The following is a 23,317-nucleotide window of genomic DNA, read 5'->3' on the forward strand; positions in this document are numbered from 1 at the left end:
TCAACATCGCTGGTCACCGGGGGACTACAGACTGCAAGCAGGAGATACCGCCTCGCACCCCCTCGGACGTGGGCACGTGACTCCGTTTGCATGAACCTTTCAGAACAGGCAAACCCACGGGGACAGAGCGGCTGCAGGGCCGTGGGGCTGGGCGGTGACGAGGCAGCGGCGGCTCCCTGCCGAGGACCATGTCAGTGTCCGGGGAGATGTTCCGAAACCAGACCCTGGCAACAGCTGCACACTCCATGAACACGCTTCTGAACTGAACTGCAGGCCTCAGCGGGTGACCTGTGCATTATGCGTACTTCACAAAGTCCATGGAAAACGGGATTAATTGCTGCTTGCATGCACAAATTATTTTGAAATCCAACTTTTTTCATAGAAAAGATCAGTTTCCATGACCTCTTTGAAGACTTCCTGTGTGCATATACATATTACACACACACACATATATATTATATATATTTTTGCGTATATATTTGTCTTACAGCAGTCTCTGAAATTTGGGTTCCCAAAGACCCACCTGCACCGCCTCTTCCAAGGGTCAGCAAGTTGATATAGAGAGCCAATCTGACCCTCAACCGCTTTCTGTCTCTGTACTGTCCTGTGCGAAACATTTTTATGGGACCAGCGTTGTGGTGCAGCAGGTTAGGGTAAGCCACCACCTGACACACCAGCATCCCATGAGCACAGGCTATAGGCTGCACCACTTCCGATCCAGCTCCCTGCTAACGTGCCTGGGAAAGCAGCAGAGGATGGCCTGAGCATTTCCGCCCCACCACCCACGTGGGAGACCCGGATGGAGTTCCCGGCTCCTGGCTGTTGCGGACATTTGGGGAGCGAACCAGCAGATGGAAGTGCTCCTCCATCTCTCCCTCTCTGTAACTCTGCCTTTAGAACAAATAAAGAACTCTTTTTTAAGATTTATTTATTTATTTGAAAGTCAGAGTTACACAGAGAGAGGAGAGGCAGAGAGAGAGAGAGGTCTTCCACCCACTGGTTCACTCCCCAATTGGCCCCAACGGCCGGAGCTGGGCCGATCCAAAGCCAGGAGCTTCTTCCAGGTCTCCCACGCAAGTGCAGGGGCCCAAGCACGTGGGCCATCTTTCACTGCTTTCCCAGGCCATAGCAGAGAGCTGGATCGGAAGTGGAGCAGCCAGGACTCGAACCGGTGTCCATACGGGATGCCGGCACTGCAGGCGGCGGCTTTACCTGCTATGCCACAGCGCCAGCCCCAAGAACATTTTTTAAAAATAGCTTTTACATTTCAAAAGGTTGTTAAAAAAAATACTATAACAAACCCCCACCACGGAGCCCAAAGTCTAACGCAGACGTTTATAGAAGTCTGGCCCTTCACGTGCACCGTTTCTAAGTGTTTCCCCTACGTTTAGCGAGCAGAGGAGCGAGGACAAGAGGAAGACTTGGCCTTTGCTTTCCATCATTGCTAGCGGTGCGGGAGCCACCCTGTGCAGCTCCGCCGTTAAACAGGTCTTGAAGCGTTCTGCAAAGCGGCAGACACACGGCTGGAACTGGCTACTGCAGAAACACTGACAACACGGAGGGCGCACACCCTGCAAACACGCCGGCACCCCACTAAAGAAAAACCCTCCGAAAAGCTCGCCTTTGAAGAGCTCAGAAATCTGCAAGAGGGGCAGCTTTGAACCAGAGTCCCGGTCCATGTTGGAGACGTGCTGCACACGGCGAGAGTGGGCAGGGAAGCACGTGGGGTGACGGCTGGGTCCCTCCAGAGAGGGGGAACCTCAGGTTCCCCCCCCCATGGCTCTTCCTGACCCTCCCCCAGCCCCGTACCTCCTGTGCTCCTTGCAAACGAGCGAAAGGCAGGAGCAGCTGGGCTCCCCAGCTCCGGAGACTTCTTTGAAGGTAAACGCGTGGCGGCCTCGTGCCAGGACTGTTGCAGGTGAAACCAAGCCCCGGCGTGCACCTGGGCTCACAGGTGCAGGTTCCCGGCGGGGGGAGGGGGGGTTGTGGAGTAAGCAAGGAGGTGAGGGGGGATCACTTAGAAAACCACCAACCTAGAGCTCCACCGTGTGATGCGACAAAAATCAGGGTCCTATTAATTAGAAATTCGGGCACTTGTAACTACATTCAACGCTCAGCCATCCGTAAAGCTGGCTTCTCCCAAGGCGGCTGGGAACCTGGATTCCAGGGAATGCTGTTTGCATGGGGAAATGATTTCCAAACCACCTCCGCATGTGTGTGAACCGGGCAGGAAAACTATGAGGGGAGAAGCAAGGCTCTTGGGAAGAGGCCAAGTCACCCTCCTGCTTCTCTCCTCTGGTGCCTGCCCATCCCTCCCTCCCTCTCTCTCTCCCTCCCTCTCTCTCTCTCTCTCTCTCTCCTTCTCTCCTTCTCTCTCTCTCTCTCCTTCTCTCCCTCTCTCTCTCTCTCTCCTCTCCTCCTCTCTCTCTCTCTCCTCCTCTCTCTCCCTCTCTCTCTCTTTCTGAGTTGCTCTGCCTGCACTCCTTTTACAGCTCCAAGAAAATGGATTTCTCACGGATGTATTTCAAGGTTGTTGGCCCCATTTTTGCTGCTGTGGTAACTTTTCCTGGCTCCAGAAAAGCTAACTCTCAACTCATGTAAATTGGACAAGGTCACAGCGCACGCAAACAGAGCTGCTAGCTGTGGACCCGAGGCTTCTTTCTAAGATGAAAAAAAAAATTAAAATGGGCACAACTTAACATTTTCCCATGGCAAGGCAAAACCACGAATTCACAGCGTTGAACATACTATGTGTGGGGGCAACTTTTCTTTTTAAGTTTACTTGAGAGAGAGAGAGGTCATCCACGTGCTGGTTCCCTCCCCAAATGCTCACAGGAGCAGAGCTGGACAAGTCTAAGGTGGGAGCCGAATACTTGATCTGGGACTCACATATGGGTCACTCGCACCATCACCACTGTCTCCCATGTTCTTTGCTGACAGGAACCTGGAATCAGGAGCCAGAACCAGGAATCGAACCTAAGTGCTCTTGGAATAGGGACTTTAAAAAAAAAAAAGATTTATTTAATTGAAAGACAGAGTTGGGGCGGGGGCCAGAGAGAAGCCAGTGGCCATCTGAGCTGGTTTTCCACGGCTTTTCTGGCTGCTTGCTGGGTTTGCCTCTTGCCTCCTGATGCAACAAATGGTAGTTGGGAGGAGTTAGGAGCATTGCCCGACAAAATGAAAGGTTAAATAAAAGGAGCCCTGTAAAGCCGTCCCTAGGGCTAGGAGGGACATAGGCGCTAACAAGCACTTCTTAATTGCTTACTAATAAGCTGCACCTGTTTAAATGCACTGATCGGGTGCGTGGATGGCTCTGCCAGGATCCGGTGAGCACACACTGTGCTGCACTACGGCATGTCTGTAAAAACTTCCGTATGAAACTGTAGATTACCGATTCCTACTAGTGCAAAGCAGACATGTTTTAAAAATGGACTTGGCAGGGGACTCTGGCACTGTGGCGCAGCAGGTTAAGCTGCCGCCTGTGATGTCGGCATCCCATATGAGTGCCGATTTGAATCCCAGCTGTTCCACCTCTGATCCAGCTCCCAGCTAACGCGTCTGGGAAAGCAGTGGAGGACAGCCCAAGTGTTTGGGCCCCTGCACCCAGTGGGAGACAAAAGATGCAATTCCAGGCTCCTGGCATCTGCCTGGCCTAGCCCTGGCTGCTGCAGCCATTTGGGGAGTGAACCATTGAGTGGAAGACTCTCTCTCTCTCTCTCTCTCTTCCTCCCTCCCTCAAACCTCTGCAATGATGCAGAGAAATGAGAAATGGTGGCGGCAGTGGCTCGAGGCTAGTAGCAAGGGAGGGGGTGAGCGGCACAGAATACGTCACGGAAGCAGGACCACTGGATTTGTTCATGAGTGCTGGCTGTGGCGACACCAAGGTCTGGGGCCAGGCGCAGCCAAATGGAGCTGCCACGGCACGCCCTCAGAGGAGCCTTCGGTGAGAGAAGGCAGCCGGTCAGGGTCTCGGCTATCCAGAGTCATGGCCACGGGAACAAACGTGATTCCAGATTTAGGAGCTTTGGAGGGGTCCCCGTCTACCCACCTGTCTCCTTTCATTCATTCTTTTACTTACTTGTTTATTCCTTTGTTCAAAAATACATTTCCTGGGCCCAAGCTGTCGTACAGTGGGCTAAGCCTCCACCTGCAGTGCCAGCATCCCACAGGGGCACCCACTTCAGCAGCCCTGGCTGCTCCACTTCCGATCCAGCTCCCAGCTAATGCACCCGGGAAAGCAAGTGCTTGGGCCCCTGCACCCACGTGGGAAACCCAGAAGAAGCTCCCGGCTTCTGCCTGGCCCGGTCCCAGCCATGGTGGCCATTTGGAGAGTGAACCAGCAGATGGAAGATATCTCTCCTCCCCCCACCCTTATCTCCTCTCCCTCTCCCTCTTTCTCTCCCTGACTTAAAAATAAAAATAAATTTTGGGCTGGCATCATGGCATAGAGAGTGAAGCCACCACCTGGGATGCCAGCATCCCATATGAGTGCCGGTTCGAGTCCCGGCTGCTCCACTCCTGATCCAGCTCTCTGCTATGGGCTGGGAAAGCAGTAGAGGATGGCCCAAGTCCTTGGGCCCCTGTAACCACATGGGAGACCCAGAAGAAGCTCCTGGCTCCTGGCTTCAGCTTGGCCCAGCCCCAGCCATTGCTGCCATTTTGGGAGTGAACCAGCAAATGGAAGACCTCTCTCTCTCTCTCTCTCTCTCTCTCTCTCTCCCAGCCCCCCCTTTCAAATAAATAAATACATCTTTAAAAATAAAAATAAATTTTAAAAGCTAAAACAAAGCAAGTCATATGCGAGGCAGTGGGGAAGAACCCAGTCCGTGTGACCTTGGGCAAAGTCACTTCTCTGCTCCAACCTCAGCTTCCTCTTCCTCAAATCGGGCCCACAGTGGTTCTGCATGGAGGACGGCGTGAGTCCATCCTTGGCAAACAGAAGGGGAAGGACCTGCACTTGGGTTTGGGGTCCCTCCTAAGCCCACCGGGGCCAGGAACGGGCTCAGCTGAGCCTTCACACAGGTTCCTGGAAGACGCACACACAGACTGAGCTTTCAGATCTGTGATGATTTCTAAACGGGGTCATGGATCACCCCACAGCCCCATAACCTCAGCATTTCCGTACCCCAACTAAAACTCAGACATAAACCGCTTCCCCCCAGAGCTGCCGCTTTGCCCAATCGGTAGGAGCCCTGTAAATCAAACCTGCAACAGGAGGTGCATCTCAATGTTTGCTAAGCAATGCCTAAGTTCAGCTACCACATTAAATATGTCTCGGCATTTACTTCAAAATTCTGCAGTCCCCATAGACTGTCCGCACTCACAGCGTCTATAGAATTCTGACAGAGTCTCCCAGTGGGTGGCAACCACCTGGTCCCAGGCAACATGGGCTGTTTTTGGTGTTCATATGCAAAGTCAGGAGCATCAACTACAGAATGCAAAGTCCAAAGCACAGTCTTTTACCTGGACCTATTGACTGTCAACGCTCACCAATGCAGGTAAATACATGAAGCGCAAGTGGTAAGTACACACAGTCAGGTTTACAAACATCTCACAGGGGCCCCGAATCACAGGCACTGAGCTCTGCCATCACTGAGGCCAGCATCAGTGCCCATCAACTCGGCAGGAACGACCGAGTCACCACTACACCGACACATCCGGAAAGAAGCTTGAGTTTCTGGTAAAAATGAGAAAACTAATTACAGGTGGGAAAACGGACCCGCCACCTGCTCCCTGCATGCATCAGTACCTTGAGCCCCACTAATTAAACCAAGCAAAGCCTTCCCTACAGGTGCTATTTTCACTGGTGAAAATCTTTATAAAAATATCTTCATCAGATTCGCATTAAATACATTTGAAGGACAAAGAATTGAAATGTGCAAACAGCCAAATACTGTGAGGCGTACGAAGGGATTCTTGTGATTCCAGAAAATTTTTTCACCCATCTATCCCATCGCCCTGTTCTTCGGCGTCATGCTGTCTGTCTGGTGAGCTAAGAGAGACCCGTTCTGAAATGTTACTTGCGATCTAACTATCCACAGAGGTGCGTGGGTTTCAGGTAGAACACGGAGTGACGCGCCAAACATCGCCACCACGGAGTGACACGCCAAACATCGCCACCGCATGAAAACGCAAAACAAAAGCTCCATAGCCGGCCTCTTCCAAAAGCTCATGGAAACGCCTGTTATGAAAAATGCATGCTTGGGCTTCCAAAGCCTGGCACCCAGATAAACTTGCCTTCCAGCTCCACCGTCTGTAAGTGTTTGAAGTACCCTCCCGTCTTCAAATACTCCCCTGCCCTCTGCAGCTCCCTTCATTCTCCCCTTGCAGCTCCTCCTCTGCCTTCCTGCCTGTTCTCCCAGCCTGGCAACTTCCTAACTCACTCCACAGCACGTACTGATGACCCACTGCGTACCTGCCTTCAAGGACAAACCACAGTGTCCCCGCCTTCAAGGCATGCGGTCCAGCACACGTGGGGCCACACAGGTGAGGAGCTGGGAGTGCCTCCTGGGGGTGAACACCTGGGAGCACCTGCACACAACACGTTTCCTCACTTCCTTTCCAGAACACAATCGCTTACAGGCTCTACGCTTCAGGCCACATGTCAATCACGTCTGTGCCCCAGCGTCTAACACGATGACTCGCAAGTAGCTGGGCTCCATAATGTGATGGACAGATGATGGCTGGGTGGAGGGATGGCTGGGTGAAGGGAGGGAAGGAGAGAGGGAGAGAGAGATGGGGAGGGAGGCAGGGAGGGAGAGATGGATGGGTGGAGGGAGGGAGGGAGGGAGGAAAAGATGGGGGAGGGAGGAGGGGGGGAAGATGGAGAAGATGGGGAGGGAGGGAGAGAGGGAGGGAGGGAGAGAGAGATGGGGAGGGAGGCAGGGAGGGAGAGATGGATGGGTGGAGGGAGGGAGGGAGGGAGGAAAAGATGGGGGAGGGAGGAGGGGGGAAGATGGAGAAGATGGGGGAGGGAGGGAGAGAGGGAGGGAGGGAGGGAGAGATGGGTGAGGGAGGAGGGAGATGGGGGAGGGAGGAGGGAGAGATGGGGGAAGGATGGAGAGATGGGGGAGGGAGGAGGGAGAGATGGGGGAGGGAGGAGGGAGAGATGGGGGAAGGATGGAGAGATGGGGGAGGGAGGGAGAGAGGGAGGGAGAGATGAGGCAGGGAGGGAGGCAGGGAGGGAGAGATGGGGGAGGGAGGAGGGAGAGATGGGGGAAGGATGGAGAGATGGGGGAGGGAGGGAGAGAGGGAGGGAGAGATGAGGCAGGGAGGGAGGCAGGGAGGGAGAGATGGGGGAGGGAGGGAGGGGGAGGGAGAGATGGGGATAGAGGGAGAGATGGGGAGAGAGGGAGGGAGGGAGGGATGAGAGGATGGATGGATCACAGCATGGATAGAGGGATGGATTGGGTGAGGGATAGACAGACAATGAATAGATGGATGGATGGACAGACAGACGGAGAGATGGCTGGAGGAGAGATGGCAGGAGAGATGGCTAGCTGGCTGGATAGAGCGATTATGGATGGATAGAGGGATGGATGGATGGATGGATGGATGAGAGGTAGATGGACAGAGGGATGGATGGATGGATGGATGGATGAGAGGTAGATGGACAGAGGGATGGATAGATGGATGGATGGATGGACGGGCGGGCGGACGGACAGGTGCACAGATACAAGTAAATGTATCTGGTGACCGATAAGCATTTAGAATGACTTACTTTTTAAAACTCACCGGGCCCAGTTTTTAATTAACTATCGCCCCTCTCTTCCCAAAGTGTCGTCCTTGCTACCAGGAGCTAAGTGGGATTTCGATTTCCTGGGCGCAGGCTGTTCTCCTGCGAGAGATGCCTCCCGCCCTCGCGGCCTTCCTGGAAGAGTTTTCTCAGACACAATTCCCCGAGAACCCTCGGCGGGCGGGCGGGCGGGCGCAAGGCAGCAGGGTGAGCGCCGCGCGCTGTCCTCGCCTGCCCTCTGCAGGCCCCCGCCCCAGGACACGCAGCTCCTGGGAACTTCTCCGCCCGGTCTCCCCGAGCTGAAAGTTCGCTCAGCTGACGCCCGAGGGCTCCTGGGGGAGGGGGGGCTCCGGTCAAAGAAGAGGGGGTGCGTAAAGAGAGGGCGGAGAGCCGAGGGGGCTGCCGCCTGGCGCGGTATGGAGACATGGGGGTGACCCAGGCCGGCCGCCGCCGCTCCACGCCGAGCTCCCGGGCGCTGTCGCCCCCGGAGAAGCCGCCTGATGGCTCCCGCGTCCCCCTCGACCTTTGTGGCCAACGCGGACTGCCGGCCCCTGAGGGCGACTCGGCGATGCTCCCTCCCGGTCTGCCTCTGGGCAGGCGTCTCTCTTTTCCAGAAAGCGCGATGCTCTCAGCGCCGCTGGGGAGGGAGGGAACAACACCCCCCCGCCCCCCAGAAGCCCCTGGCCCGCCACTCCGGGGGGCACGCCAAGGTCAGCGGCATAGGTGCGCCCGCACCTGCACCCGCCCCCAAGGCCTCCCGGTACCCCAGGTAGCTCCTCCAGTCTCCTCCTTCAGTATCGCGCTCATCTCCACCCCCGGACCCCTCCTCTGGCTTCACCCTCCGGACCCTCGCCCCTCCACACCCCCCACCCGAATCCCCAAAACGCTCACTTTCAGGACGCTCCCGGCTCCCCCGAGGTGTCCCCCCGGCTCTCGGTGCGGGAAGCCGCGGAGCAGACGCGCCCACCGCGGCGCACCGGCGCGGCGAGGAATCACGCAAACTTCTCACTTACTTCGCGCCCAGGCCGCCGCCCCCCTCGCCTCCGCTCGCTCGCGGACCGGCAGCTGCTCCGCGGCGCCACGCCAGCGCTGCTGCGAAATGCGCAGGAGAGGGTAGCGGCTCCGCTTCCCCCCGGGGCGCCCAGGTCCGGCCACCGCCGCCTCCTGCGGCCCCGGGGGAGCCTCGCTCGTCCCGCGGGGTCGCTCCCGTCCGGCGCGCAGGTGCAGGGCGCGCCGGGTCTGCAGCAGCCTCTGCGCCCTCCCCCGGAAACGACTTTCAATTCACCTGGAGGCTGGCGAGGCTCCCTCGCGGGCGGGTGGGTGCGCGGCGTGACCGCGGGTGCAGAGAGACGAGGCAGGAGCCGCGGCGCCCAAGTGCGCCTCCGGCTCCCCGGGGCGCCCGAGCGCGCCGCCCGCTCCGGCCGCGCTCCTCGGGACTGCAGTCCTGACGTCACCCGCCCGCCGAGGGTGGGGTGCGGGGAGCCAGGACGCGGGAGTGGGAGCGCGTGGGTGTGCACGCGCGCGCGCGCGGGTGCCGACCGCCGCGGGGTCCCGCCCGGAGCTGCACGGCGACAGGCGCGGAGGGGCCGCCGCCTGCAGCCGGGGGGCGCTCGCTCCCGGGTTGGGGCGGGGACGCGAGGGCCGCCGCCGCCGAGCCGGGAGCAGGGGAGAGGCGGTGCGGGCAGTGGGTGGGCGGCGGTCGGGACTCTCTCCGAAGTTGGAGGCTGCGCGGGGTTTTGGGAGGCAGGCGGCTGGGACGGCGCGGGAGGAGGGGGTCTCTGGGTGGCAGGGGGCTCTGGGGTGGACTGGGCCTCCGCTCCCCTCTGCGCTTTCCGGGGAGCCCAGGGCCCCCATCACCGACCGACCCACCGCGGCAGAGGGAAGGAAGCGGCGGCCTTGCCCACCCGAGGGTCCGTCGCGCGTGGTTCTGTGGCGTTGGAAGCGTCTCGAGCGAGCGGCAGGCGCCCTGGCCGGGGTTGTACTCGGGGTGCGCGGGGGTCCCCCTTGGGTCCTGGGTCTGAGGTCCTTGAGGTGCGCAGGGGGAGGAGGGCACCGTTGAAGTCCCCGCCACCCTCTCGCGCCCCGGTGGCCACCCAACTTTTCCTGGTCTCTGAAATGACCCCCGGGGTCCACTCTTCCGTGGAAGACGCGAGCGAAGGCGCTTTGGAGCCGAGAGGGCTGGAGGCTGTGGGTCCTGAAGCCTGTGTCCCCTGGCTGCGAGGCTGGGGCCGAGCGCACTCTCCCCGGGGCGGCTGAGGGCCGAGCCCAGTGCTGCGCGCCAGCCGGGCGGGAGCCTCGGTCAGCTGCGACTGTCCGTGCGGCCGGCGAGTTTGCCCCGGACGAGGTGCAACGGCGTACTTTTTTTTCCCCCAGCCTCTTCCTTGAATGCTGATACGAAGAGATATACCCTCTTATTCATTAAAAAAAAAGGGGGGGGGGGCAGGGTGGCCATAAGGAAAGAGAAAAAGAAAGTAATGGGTAGAGATCCACCACCCACAAATCCTTTTAATCCCAACTTTTTAAAGTAACCAAAGCAGGATGAGATCGGATGTAGCAGCCAGCAGCTAATTCCATGGCATTAATCTCCATCTCCATTGAAAGCTTAAACCTGCAGATGCCAGTCTAGAATCCTGGTCTGCGGCACTGGGCTTCATCATCCTAGGAGTTCCCTCGCTTGCTAATAAGCTTCTGACCAATTGGACAACATACAGATGTCCTTAACAGCAGGTTGGGTGTCAGGAGTTAAGTAGAGAGAGACCACGTTCCCGATCAGAACAAGAGGGCGCCAGGCACTTGGGGTCCTCAGCCTCCACTCCTCCTGCCGTCTGGTTTTTTGATTTGGAAACACTGTGCCATCAAGAAGGAATTAGGGGACGAGATGCCAGGTCTGTGTGTTGCAAAAAGCAGCAGTGCCTAGGCAGGAACCACTGTTCCGGAGATGTGGGAATAGCAAGTCACTGACAGCAGTCTCAATAGGAAACTGCAGTTTGGCAGCTCTGCCGGCTTCCGGGCTGGGTCGCAGTGTTGCTTCCAAGTGTTTGGTGCAGCCAGCCGGTGAGGCTGCATTAGCAGGTGCGGCAGCCTGGCTGGCCTCTGCGGGAACCGTGCAGCAGCTCTTGTGTGTGGCAAGGCCACAGCGCTCCTTCATCCCTGATGTTTCCTTCTCACTTCCAGGGACACTGTGTGTATCTGTTGGAAAAGCAGAGAGAGAGAGAGAGGGGGACAGAGACAGAGATCCTCCATCTGCTGGTTGGCTCCAGGCTGAAGCCAGGAGCCTGTAATTCAGTCTGGGTCTCCCACCTGAGTGGCAGAGACTCAGGGACGTCCCCTGCTGCCTCCCAGGCCGTGCACCTGCAGGAAGGCGGGTTGGAAGCAGAGGCAGGCACTGAGATTCGAGGATCATCCTAAGTAGGGAAGTTTACATTCTAATGGGTTTAGTTGTGTGCACGTCTGTCTCCCTTCTAAACTTACAATCTCCTCCCCAAGAGGAACTTGGTTTTCCTTTCCTTGGGACTCAGTACAGCGCCTGGTAACCAGCAAACACGTACTACACATGCGTCTATGTTGACTACGTTAAGTTTCTGATTTTTATTTTTTGCAGGATTGTGTCTATTTATTTGAAAGGCCAACTTGACAGAGAAAGAGAGATATTCCATCTGCTGGTTCACTCCCCAGATGGCGGCAATGTCCAGTGCTGAGCCAGACCGAAGCCAGGAGTTTGGCACTCCAACCAGGTCTCCCAGAGGGTGGCAGGGGCTCCAGCACGTCAGTCACCTGCTGTCTCCCAGGTGCAGTAGCAGGGAGCTAGATCAGAAGTGGAGCAGCCGGCGCCGTGGCTCAATAGGCTAATCCTCCACCTTGCGGCGCCGGCACACCGGGTTCTAGTCCCGGTTGGGGTGCCGGATTCTGTCCCGGTTGCCCCTCTTCCAGGCCAGCTCTCTGCTATGGCCAGGGAGTGCAGTGGAGGATGGCCCAGGTGCTTGGGCCCTGCACCCCATGGGAGACCAGGAAAAGCACCTGGCTCCTGGCTCCTGCCATCGGATCAGCGCGGTGCGCCGGCTGCAGCGGCGGCCATTGGAGGGTGAACCAATGGCAAAAGGAAGACCTTTCTCTCTGTCTCTCTCTCTCACTGTCCACTCTGCCTGTCAAAAAAAAAAAAAAAAAAAAAAAAAAAGAAGTGGAGCAGTTGAGTCGCAAAGCAGCACTCATACAGGGGTGCCAACTCAAGGAGGCAACTTAACCCACTGTCACAGTGCCGGCCCCTGCTTTTTAAAGAGTATAAAATCATTACATTTAAAAATCTGTTTTACACTGTGATATAGACCTAAAAACAGAAACATAGACCCATGGGACAGAATTGTAAGCTCAGAAATAAATGCAAGCATCCATGGTCAACTAACGTGAGACAGGGCAGCAAGAGGGCTCAGTGGGAAACAGTTGAACTCAAGGTGCTGGGAAAACTGGATCTCCATGCATGTCTCCATACATGAGAGAAGGAGAACAGGCCCTTATCTTACACCATGTAAAAAAGATCAACTCACTGGGCCTGAGCCACAGCTCACTAGGCTAATCCTCCGTCTGCGGCGCCCATACTCCAGGTTCTAGTCCTGGTTGGGGCACCAGTTCTGTCCCGGTTGCCCCTCTTCCAGGCCAGCTCTCTGCTGTGGCCCGGGAAGGCAGTGGAGGATGGCCCAGGTGCTTGGGCCCTGCACCCCATGGGAGACCAGGAGAAGTGCCTGGCTCCTGGCTTCAGATCAGCAGGCGTAGTGGCCATTTGGGGGGTGAACCAACAGAAGGAAGACCTTTCTCTCTAACTCTGCCTGCCAAAAAAAAAAAAAAAAAATCAACTCACAATGCATGAAAGACCGAAATGTAAGACCTGAAACCATCAAACTAAGCAAAAACATGGAAGAAACCTTCCCAACGTTGCCCCTGGGTATCAAGCCAAACACTCAGGCTGCAACACCAAAATGAAGTGGACTCCATCAAACTCAAAAGATTCTGCAAAGGGAAGAACATGGTCAACAAAATGAAAAGGCAACCCATGGGCTGGGGAAAATATTGGATCAGAAACGTCAAACACTTATTTTCAGGAAGCAGTAAATTGGTATAAAATGCTAGAAGAGGAGCCGGCATGGTGGCCCGGTGGGCTAAGCAAATGCCTGCCTCACCAGCATCCCATATGAATGCCGGATTGAGTCCTGGCTGCTCCGTTTCCGATCCAGCTCCCTATGAACGGCCTGGGCAAGCAGTGAAAGATGAACCAAGTGCTGGGGTCCCTGCACCCGTGTGGGAGACCCGGATGGAGCTCCTGGCTCCTGGCTTCAGCCTGACTCAGTCTTTGCTGCTGCAGCCATCTTGAGGAGTGAACCAGCAGATGAAAATACCAGTCTCTCTCTCTCTCCCTCTCCCTCCCTCCCTCTCTCTAGCTCTGCCTTTGAAATAAATAAATCTTTAAAAAGAACTGGAATTCTCCTTCTCAGGGTTTGCCCTTAGTATTTTGTGTTCATTGACTTATTGATAGCTTCGTATATGAACTGCATGCCTGGTGCCCTCTAGTCCTAAAACAAACTTCTGGAGCCGACACTGTGGTGCAGTGGGTTAACGCCCTGGGCTGCAGTGCTGGCATCCCATATGGGCGCCGGTTCGAGTCCCGGATGCTCCACTTCCAATCCAGCTCTCTGCTATGGCCTGGGAAAGCAGTGGAAGATGGCCCAAGTCCTTGGGCCCCTGCACCCACGTGGGAGACCAGAGGAAGCTCCTGGCACCTGGCTTCGGTTCGGTGCAGCTCCGGCCATTGCAGCCAATTGGGGAGTGAAGCATCGGATGGAAGACCCCCCCCCCAGTATAACTCTTTCAAATAGATAAGTAAATCTTTAAAAAAAAAAAAAAAGAAAGAAAAAGAAAAAGAAAAACACATCTAAGTGGCCTATTGCTTTGTAAGAAGTTCAAGTCCTGACCTGTGCATTTGAGTTTCAAAACTAGCATAACCAAAATGAGAATTGGACAAAACACATTTGTAGATAGTATCCTCAAAGCTCGTGTCAAGTTAAATTTTATACTGAAATGTTAACGAGGAAGACTGAAGCTAGCCTGCTCCCTCATGGATAACTACCCATAAGCTATAATTTAGTGAAGAACGCTGGACTTGGCTACCATCGTTATAGTGAAATGGCATTTTGCTTGACCCTGTGTTGAAATGTGGTCAATTTTACTTCACCATAGATTTGCAAACTGAATACACATAGGCCGTTCTTTGCATCTCCCTTATCAAGCTATATGGAGGACTCTTCCTGTCTGTCCCTTGACCAGGCCTAATGGGCATCAGACACAGACAATGCACCCTTGGTTCCACTCAAGCTTGGTGACGGAAGCAGCTCCTTCAGGGTGGGTTGTTAGGAGAATTTTTTTTTATAAGGACTGCTTCTATGAGCAGATTTCTGAGGGATCTCCAAGAAGTTCAGAGAAACGCATATTATGAAAAAACTATGCGTGGATTTAAAAATATTTGACAAAATAAACACTATTTGGCAGAATGAACAAATACGCTTATAATCCCATTTCTCGTGGCATTTGGGAAGCACTCTCTTGGGAGGACAATGCTGCTACCTCCAGCTTGCATTTTTCCCATCACTGGCCTCAAAGCAAGACAAGGTCTGGCAAGGAAGGCAAATCGAGAGCGCCAAGTAGCTGTCAGGCCAAGTTCCTGCCCTCAAGGAGCCGGCAGTGTCCCTACCCACCCGCCTCGTGAACCCCATGGGAGTTGTGGTCTGGGACCCCAGAATCCACACTCCCAGGACTCGGCAAGTTCAGGAGAATAGGGTCTCCGGACACCGATAAATGGGCTTAGTGACGGGATTTTGATTCTTATTTCCTTGCTGAAGCAACTTTAACCTAAGCCTGAAAGAATGCTGGCATTCATTTATAATTTATAAATTTTATATTTATAAATTTATATTCATAAACAGTTGCATCTTTTTTTTTTTTTTGACAGGCAGAGTGTACAGTGAGAGAGAGAGACAGAGAGAAAGGTCTTCCTTTTGCCGTTGGTTCACCCTCCAATGGCCGCCGTGGCCAGCATGCTGGGGCTGGCACACCGTGCTGATCCGATGGCAGGAGCCAGGTACTTATCCTGGTCTCCCATGGGGTGCAGGGCCCAAGTACTGGGGCCATCCTCCACTGCACTCCCGGGTCACAGCAGAGAGCTGGCCTGGAAGAGGGGCAACCGGGAGAGAATCCGGCACCCCGACCGGGACTAGAACCCAGTGTGCCGGCGCTGCAAGGTGGAGGATTAGCCTAGTGAGACGCGGTGCAGGCCAGTTGCGTCTTTAACCCCACTTTCTGCCTGGCTTCCACACACAGTCGTTGGGTCTTCCACATTGTCTAAAATTCAGGCAGTTTGAACTTGGGCACCTCTGGGCAGAGCCCTTTCCTGCCTACGTGTTTATAAAGCATTATGTATACTTACTGCACTCTATAAATAATAATAACCGTAATCACCCTCTATACAAAATTAGAATGTTAGCATATTCAACCAGTTTAGTGTGCTGATTTGCTTTAGTGCTTCATAATCATCTCATGAAACCTATGGTATAATGGGCACTACATTATACACTCTTCCAAAAATACGTTACTCTATATTCTGGCAAAGAGATGCACCTGCAGTTCCCCCACCCACCTCCGCAGTACAGAAATGGCAGATGCTTCAGTTCAATGCAGTCTCCTTTGCAGACTGTTCTGCCCGGATGGCCAGCCAACCTTAAGTGTGGTTAGGACTCGTGTGTCCACCGGAGCAACCTGAACAAGAGGATGAGAGTGTATTATCACCCCCACGTGCAAGAAAGCCTTTGGGGCAGGCGTTTGCCACAGCAGTTAAGTCGCTACTTTGAATGCACACATCCCTGTGAGAGTGCCTGGTTCAAGTCCAAGATCCTGAACTTCCAATGCAGCTTCCTGCTAATTCACGCTCTAGGAGGAAGCAGATGATGGCTTAGGTACCTGCAACCCTGCCACTCATGTGGGAGAGCCATGTTTGGTGTCTGGTTCCTGGCTTCAGCCTGGCCCAGCCTTGGCTGTTGCGGGTCTCTCTCTCTCTCTCTCCCTCTGCCTTCCAAAAACAAAATATTTCAAACATAGTTATTACAGACTGCAATTTCTGGAAAGAAATGCACTTCCCAAGAGCATGTTTAAGAGGGGACTTCAAGACGCTTATGGGAAAATAGATTTCAAAGATGAGTTTAGGGGCCCATGTTACGGCACAGCAGGCTGAACTGTCTCCTGTGAGGCCAGATCCCATATCAGAGTGCAGGTGTGAGTCCCAGCTGCTCCCGTTCCGATCCAGCTCCCTGCTGATGCACCTGGGAAAGCAGCAGAAGACGGCCCACATGCCTGGGCCCCCGCACCCATGTGGGAGACCCGGATGGAGTTTCTGGGCTCCTGCTTTGGTCTGAACCAGTCCCAGCTGTTGGGGCCATTTGGAGAGTGAATCAGTAGATGGAAGATTCTATTTTTTAAAAAATGTAAGTTTACTCAAGTCCAAAAAATTTTGAGATCGATGCATCATCTTTTTTCAGAATCTGTGTTTTCCATGAAGCAGCCTCCAACAGGCCTTGACCCGCGGTCACTACCGACGACCACCATTGTAGACTGCCTGAGCTTTCGGTGTGTGAAGAGACAGCCATCAGAAACCAGCTCTGGCTTGGTTCAGAGCTTGGTTCTTTAGAAACTCGGAAGTAGGGGCCAAGGCAGCAAACCCCCTCAGTCAAAACCTCTTGGTTCCTCCTGCCAAGCAGCACGTGGCCTCCTCCTGCAACAGACTGGCCAGGCTGAGCTCCTCAAACTGGTGCCGCAGATCCAACCCCCGAGCAGCCCGGTCCCACGCCCAGAAACACCCGCACCGTTGAAAAGCAGAGAGAGTGTTGAAAGAATGGAAAACCTCACAGCGTTTCACGACCCTGGAGGAGGGAGTTCCTCGCCTGCCTTGCCTTTTTGCCCTGAGGGTTTTTCTTCCGATGCAGCCATGGGTCTCAGTGTGCCAGAGAGGGCGCCCAGGCCAGGGACTGCGGCAGTGGAACAGTATCCCAGGGCCTCAGGCTGCATTTGCAGTTTGCTGAATTAATTGCCTGCTGCACCATGTAGCAAAAACACATTTGACAGTGCTGCAGAAATCATCGCGGAGTTCCCAGGAAGACACACTCGCTGGCCACAGAGCCGAAACAGGCACCCAGGCTTCCAGTCCATGCCCAGGAATCCTGACTCTTGGTTCTCTCCCATGGACTTTTCCTGCACAGGGAGTTGACGTGGGAAGCTGTTCTCACCCGAGACGTGACCCAGCCACCAACATAAATAGGTATGCACGTATTCACTTGCAGTGGCTTTTAACATAGACAGTCTTGAATTCATCCTCAGATTTATCTGAAAATAAAAAAGTTGGCAAATGAGAAACGCAAGTCAAAATGCCCTCCAGGAGGCTGCTGTGGAAATGATAAAAGGCAACGTGCACAGTGAATTCGCAAGTTGTCTACAGTTTAAAAAACCATCAGAAGATGAATTCTATTCATTGCTGGGCAGGGAAAAAAAAACTCTCAAAGGGAAGTATTCTAAAGCGATAGGGGGCGTGGGGTTAAGGTGAAGGGAGACGCGCTCCAGCCTGAGTTTAAACTCGCACCCCAGATGTCTCCTGATGAGAGCCAGGCATCTGCTGAAGACAAGCACAAGAGACAGAAGCCACGCTGGGTGTTTTAAGAAGGAGGAGATGTAATGCCTGGCATTAGGTGCTTGCAAAATCATCTGAAGATCTGCAGGAAAAGGTTCTGGCTTGAGTCTCCAAAAATGACAAGCAGATAATACAGAACTGGGCTCCCAGGTCAGCCATGACCTCCGCTGCCCCCAGGGGGGCTCTGAGCCCTACATCAGGCTCCACCCGTGCTGCGTCACTGCGTCTGTGCCTGCCAGTGTGCAGCGATGCTAACTTGTCACCCGCCCTGCCAGCAGAAACAGCCAAAGCCGCTGCACGACGCCTCCTGCCTGCCAGCCAGATCGTGTGCGAGAAGAGCTGGCTGATGAGGTTCAAGGAAGGAACCGTGGGAGATGGAGTTTGAGCGCTTCCAGCGTCTCCCATCGGGAGATGGAGTGGGAGGATGACCGGTGCCAACCACCTGTGGGCTGGATCAGCCTCTCGTTCCCAGAGAGCGGGCTTTAATGGTGCTGTGGTCATTGCGAGAACAAGGAATGTCTATGGCCCAAAGAGCCTCACCCTGGTTCCGTGTGTTGAGGTCCTGCAGGACGGCCATGTGTGCTGGGAGCATTGGGCAGCACTTGGGACTTGGCTCACTGGGGCAGTGCAGGAAGTTGGCGACCACGTCCCCCTGTGAAACCGGCCGGGCAGAGCCTTCCTTGGAGCCTACCATCAGACCTGCAAGGCTGCGAGAAGATTCTGGCCCGGGGCTGGGCTCCTTGGGGTAGAGGGAGCAGTGATGGCTGCTGCTGTTCGAGTGTCAAGGCCACACCAAGATCCAGGGCGAGACTCAGTGCCTACCGCAACTGTGTTAAGAGGCGGGGCCTCTAGGAGGCCGTGTGTTCCGGGTCCTCCTCCGTGGGGTGATGTGCTCTCAGGGTGGCCCCTGTTTGCCTTTCTGCCTTGCAAGACCCACACTTCAGCCGTGTGCCACTGCAGGAAGAGGCAGCTGCAGGGCGCGCAGCTGGGAGGCAAAGCCAAGCTCTCGCATGCGCTGGTGCCTTGATCCAGGGCGTCCCAGACTCTGGACCTGCCAGAAGTCCATTTCTGTTCTAGGTGTGTTATCCCGTGTGAGGCGTGTTGTTACAGCAACAGACTAGGACAGGCGGCCTTTCGGGGAAGGATTCCAGCCCTGTACCGGAGTGTGGGTGCGGAGTTACGTAAACACTGCTTGCATGCTCATGTGCCCTGTGCCTGCACACACGTGGCTGTCCCTGTGCGAGGGCTCCCCTGCCGTGGGCCCCGGGAGAACAGACTGCCTAGTTTTAGAATTTATCCATATACAGCTGCAGAGAAAGACCTTCTGTGAAAAACCAAGGTCCCGAGAGAGGACGGTAGCCTCCTCCAACCTCGCTTATTTTCTCTGTGAGGCGACCCCGAATGCTGTACACAGGAACAGCACTGAAAGTGCCGACTCCGGGATCCAATTCCTTTTCTTTTTTTTTTTCCTGAAACCTCTGATTCTTAAAAAAAAAACACACACACACACACACACACACACACACACACAAGAAGCAGCCTAAGGAGCCAGGCTAGGGGAAAGTCCCAAGAATAAGGCACTAGGGCTCCTGGAAGATTTCCAAGGAGAGGGCTCCCTGTCTGCATTTTCTGTGTCTGCCCAGGACCCAGTGCAGGCCCAGGGGGCCCTCTCACGAAGACCACCCGTGTCCCGCAGGCTGCTGGCGTCTCTGGGTTCTGTCTCCCCCACTGTGACCGGCACTCCCATTTCTGCAACTGTTTTCCAAGTGGATCTGAGGGAAGCTGCACAAACGTTCTGGACTCTCCAACCACACAGGCATTTCTTGTCTTGAGGATTATAGCAAGTGGATTTCTTACACATACCGTGTGTGGGCTTCTTCTTCTAAAACAGCTGAAGTCCTGTTATAGTATGTCGATGGATTTCAGTGTTTGGCCCATGCAGGACACATGTCCTGTTTCTGGCTGCCAAACATGTTTGAATGGCTTTCTAATTTGCTGTAGGTTCCTTTCCAAAGTTTAAAAAGAGTGGGTGTCTGGGACCCGCTCTGTGGCTGGCACCTGCGACACTGGCGTCCCATATGGATGCTGGTTTGTGTCCCGGCTGCTCCACTTCCAATCCAGCTGCCTACCAGTGCCCTGGAAAAAGCAACAGAAAATGGCACAAGTGCGTGGGCCCTGCCACCCGTTGCAGCCATCTGGGGCGTAAACCTGCAGATGCAAGTTCTCTCTGTGTCTTCTCCACTCTTTCTCTGTAACACTTTCAACTAAATAACTAAATCTTTTTTAAAAACTGTGTTTTGAAAAGTGGAGGTCGCCTTTGCTCTACATCTGTTGCAGCAGGTTGCAGGCAGGTCACCTTGGGGCCAGCAGACTTCTTATAAATGATACATTGGCTGGCGCCACGACTCACTAGGCTAATCCTCCACCTGCGGCGCCAGCACACCGGGTTCTAGTCCCGGTCGGGGCGCCGGATTCTGTCCCGGTTGCCCCTCTTCCAGGCCAGCTCTCTGCTGTGGCCAGGGAGTGCAGTGGAGGATGGCCCAGGTGCTTGGGCCCTGCACCCCATGGGAGACCAGGAGAAGCACCTGGCTCCTGCCATCGGATCAGCGCAGCGCGCCGGCCGCGGCGGCCATTGGAGGGTGAACCAACGAACGGCAAAGGAAGACCTTTCTCTATGTCTCTCTCACTGTCCACCTGTCCACTCTGTCTGTAAAAAAACAAAACAAAACAAAACAAAAATGATGCATTTAAAAGGTGCTGAGGCACAGTGGTTAATTCACTGATTGGGATGCCTGCATCCCACACTGGGGTGTGTGAGGGAGGGAGGGAGGAAGGGAGGGAATGAATCTTCCATCTGTCTATTCACTCTCCAATGCCTGCAACGGCAGGGGCTGAGCCAGGCCAAAGCTCAGAGCCCACAGCCTCATCTGCATCTCCCGTGTGGGTGGCAAGGACTTGACCGCTTGAGCCATCCATCACCCGCTGCCTCCAGGACTGCCTTGGCAGGAAGCTGGATCAGAGAGGAGCAGCAGGAACTCAGCCAAACACCCCGGTATGGGCTGAGGGCGTCCCAAGTGGCAGCTCAACCCACTGCATCGCCACAGGCAGCCCCACGACGTCCCTCAACTCAGCTCTCAGGGCTCACGGCTGGCTTGTACCTCCCATCACATTGTCCCCACCGCCAGGCCAGCTGTGAACCAGCTGTGAGTCAGCGCAGACCCGCGTCCTCCTCGCTGGCCTGGCTGGGTGCGCTGGCTGCAAACTGCACCATCAGTAGAAACAACGCGAGCGGATACCCTGGCCGTCTCCCTAGTCTCCGTGTGCTGTCAGCCACAAGCTCTTCACACCTGTCATCTATCAAAGTGGAATGAGGTCATCGGGATCAGATTTTGGTGTCGTCCATTGCTTTCTCCTGCACCTATTCAGATATTCCTATCGAATTTTTTTGTTTGTTAGTATGATGAATTACATTGATAGATCTTTGAATAACCTGGCATTCCCAATTGGCTATAACACATGATCTCTTTTAAAAATATACAGATGATCCTCTACTGACGGCGGTGGTGGTGGTGGGGCTTACATCCCAGTTAGCTCATCTTGTAAGCTGACAATATCGTCCCTCAAAGATGCCTTTGATAGACCAACCCCATAGAACTCAACGCACAGTGACACATCAGTGGCTTAGCTGGGCAATGGCAGGACTGATGGCCCCACACTGCTGGCGTATTGAGAGAGAGTGTCGCTCCCTTGCCCGCAAAGGAACGACACTGTTCGCAGCTTATCGGTCTTCAGTAGACTTTTAATAAGAAAATAACAGTGACAGAGAAAGAATGAAGGGAGGAGTATAGACAGAAAAGCTCCCTCCTTCCTCAGCACAGAGCTTATATACAAAATCTGGCCAATTGCAAGCGGGCTCAAGTCCATGCATGGCACACTCCAATCCGCTGTCTGTTCACGCAGTGTGCACACGTCCTCGGGCCAATCAGATGAGGTGTCACGCAGCAGGCAGGCTCACCGCGTGGTCCTCGGTGCCATCTTGTTGTTTACAACATTCTCAACTCCTCTGGAAAGTCCCCACCGTGGGAAAGCATTGCCCTAACCGAAACTAGCAACATCCGCCTTGTGATAAAGACACAGCAACAGCTATCAGACCGACCTTGACGTGGGGGCTTCATGGCTGCGCATCCCATGGAGCCCCACAGAGAGTCCTACTGTGTGCACAGCCTGGAGAGAGACCAAAAGCCAACATCAAAGAACGGTTTCTCCTGGATGAGTACCAGTGAAAACCCTACGCTGGGGACCGGCTCTACATGGTTGGGTTTGATTTGCTAAGGCTTGGCTGAGACCTGTTGCATCTATGTTCCTGAGGGGACTTATCTGTTGCTTCCTCCTCTTGTAATATATGTATCCGGCTTTGGTGGAAGGGCAACGTGGCTGGGAATGAGCTCTGTGCTTCAGCTTTCCTGAACACTTCATGTAGAACTGGTATCACTTCTTCCCGAATTGTTTGGTAAAATCTACCAAGGAAACAGTCACGGTCTGTAGCTCTCCTTCACAGAGATTTAACCACACATTCAGTCAGTTTGATGGAGCTTCTTTCAGCTTGTCTGTCCATTCTTGCCTGAGCATGACCAGCTGTGTCTTTTGAAGGCTTCATTTCCTCGAAGTTGTCAAATTATTGGCACTGTGTTGCTCATACGATGTCTGTCTTGATTATCTATTTAATATCTGCAGACCCAAGAGTTCTCTTTACCTCTTTTATTCCTGTTATTGGTGAACTGTGTCTTTTTTTTTTTTTTTTTGACAGGCAGAGTGGACAGTAAGAGAGAGAGAGAGAAAGGTCTTCCTTTGCCATTGGTTCACCCTCCAATGGCCGCCGCGGCCAGCGCACCATGCAGATCCGATGGCAGGAGCCAGGTACTTATCCTGGTCTCCCATGGGGTGCAGGGCCCAAGCACTTGGGCCATCCTCCACTGCACTCCCGGGCCACAGCAGAGAGCTAGCCTGGAAGAGGGGCAACGGGGACAGAATCTGGTGCCCCGACCGGGACTAGAACCTGGTGTGCTGGCACCGCTAGGTGGAGGATTAGCGTAGTGAGCCACGGTGCCAGCCGTGTCTTCCTTTTTGTTTCTGAAAAATATTGTTAGAAGTTAACCGATCTTTTCAAAGTGTTCACTTTCATTTATTTTCCTATTCTCTGCTCCAATATTTGTTTTATCTTCTACTTGCTTTAGGTTTATTTTTCAGTTTCTTAACTAAAGTAGAAGTTCTACTAAACTTGAAAGCAACGATTTAAACCTGCTAACATAGAAATTTAGTGCCATAAATTCCCCTCTAGTTACTGCTTTAATGGTATCCAACAAATTTTTATGTGTTCTCATTTTCATTCAGTACAACATATTTTCTAACTTCTTTCCAATCTCAACGATCCATGGGTTATTTAAAGTGTGCTACATAGTTTCCAAATACCAGGGAATTTTCCAGAGAGCTTCCAATTGCCTATTTCTAATTTAATTTCTTTGTGGTCAGAGCACTTGTTAAAATGTGCATTTGGAAGGTGTAGGCACTCCAGCGCTGTGGAATGCAGTGTTCTGTAACTATCCACCAGGTGAGGTTAATCTGTGGTGTTATGCAGACCTTCTGCACTCTTGGTGACAGTCTGTTTATCTGTCCCCTCAGTCGGGTTAACACTGGGATGACTGGGATGACAGGTACAGATTTGTCTGTTTCTCCTTGCAGCGGTATCGGTTCTTGCTTCATATACTTTCATGTCCTTTTATTAGGCTCATAAAAATTTAGGATCTTTATGTCCACCTGATGAACAGAAGTCTTTATCATTATGAAATAATCTTTTTCTGACGTAATAT

General features: G+C 53.9%; 1 protein-coding gene, 1 long non-coding RNA gene and 1 pseudogene across 4 annotated transcripts in view; all 3 read right to left on the reverse strand.

Annotated features, from left to right (window-relative positions):
- Positions 1-9,170, reverse strand: part of KIAA1217 (KIAA1217 ortholog) — a 657,029-nt gene extending 647,859 nt beyond the window's left edge. The window contains exon 1 of one of the 3 annotated variants that reach the window (XM_070056129.2): positions 9,021-9,170. The gene's annotated coding sequence lies outside the window, so the exon portion shown is untranslated. Of the gene's footprint in view, positions 1-8,626; positions 8,768-9,020 lie in introns of those variants that run through there. The other 2 variants (XM_089312459.1, XM_089312460.1) reach the window with 2 other exon arrangements.
- The window catches only part of LOC149122845 (protein-L-histidine N-pros-methyltransferase CARNMT1 pseudogene), a 78,441-nt pseudogene extending 68,852 nt beyond the window's left edge, over positions 1-9,589 (reverse strand).
- Positions 9,590-10,217: 628 nt separating this feature from the next.
- The window catches only part of LOC149122846 (uncharacterized), a 122,795-nt gene continuing 109,695 nt past the window's right edge, over positions 10,218-23,317 (reverse strand). Inside the window, exon 3 of the long non-coding RNA XR_016219890.1 lies at positions 10,218-10,924. This is a non-coding gene — a long non-coding RNA (uncharacterized LOC149122846). The remainder of the gene's footprint in view (positions 10,925-23,317) is intronic.

This window comes from Oryctolagus cuniculus, chromosome 13, assembly GCF_051225735.1.
Source record: "Oryctolagus cuniculus isolate XC-2025 breed Fujian yellow rabbit chromosome 13, ASM5122573v1, whole genome shotgun sequence".
NCBI classification, from domain to species: Eukaryota; Metazoa; Chordata; class Mammalia; order Lagomorpha; family Leporidae; genus Oryctolagus; species Oryctolagus cuniculus.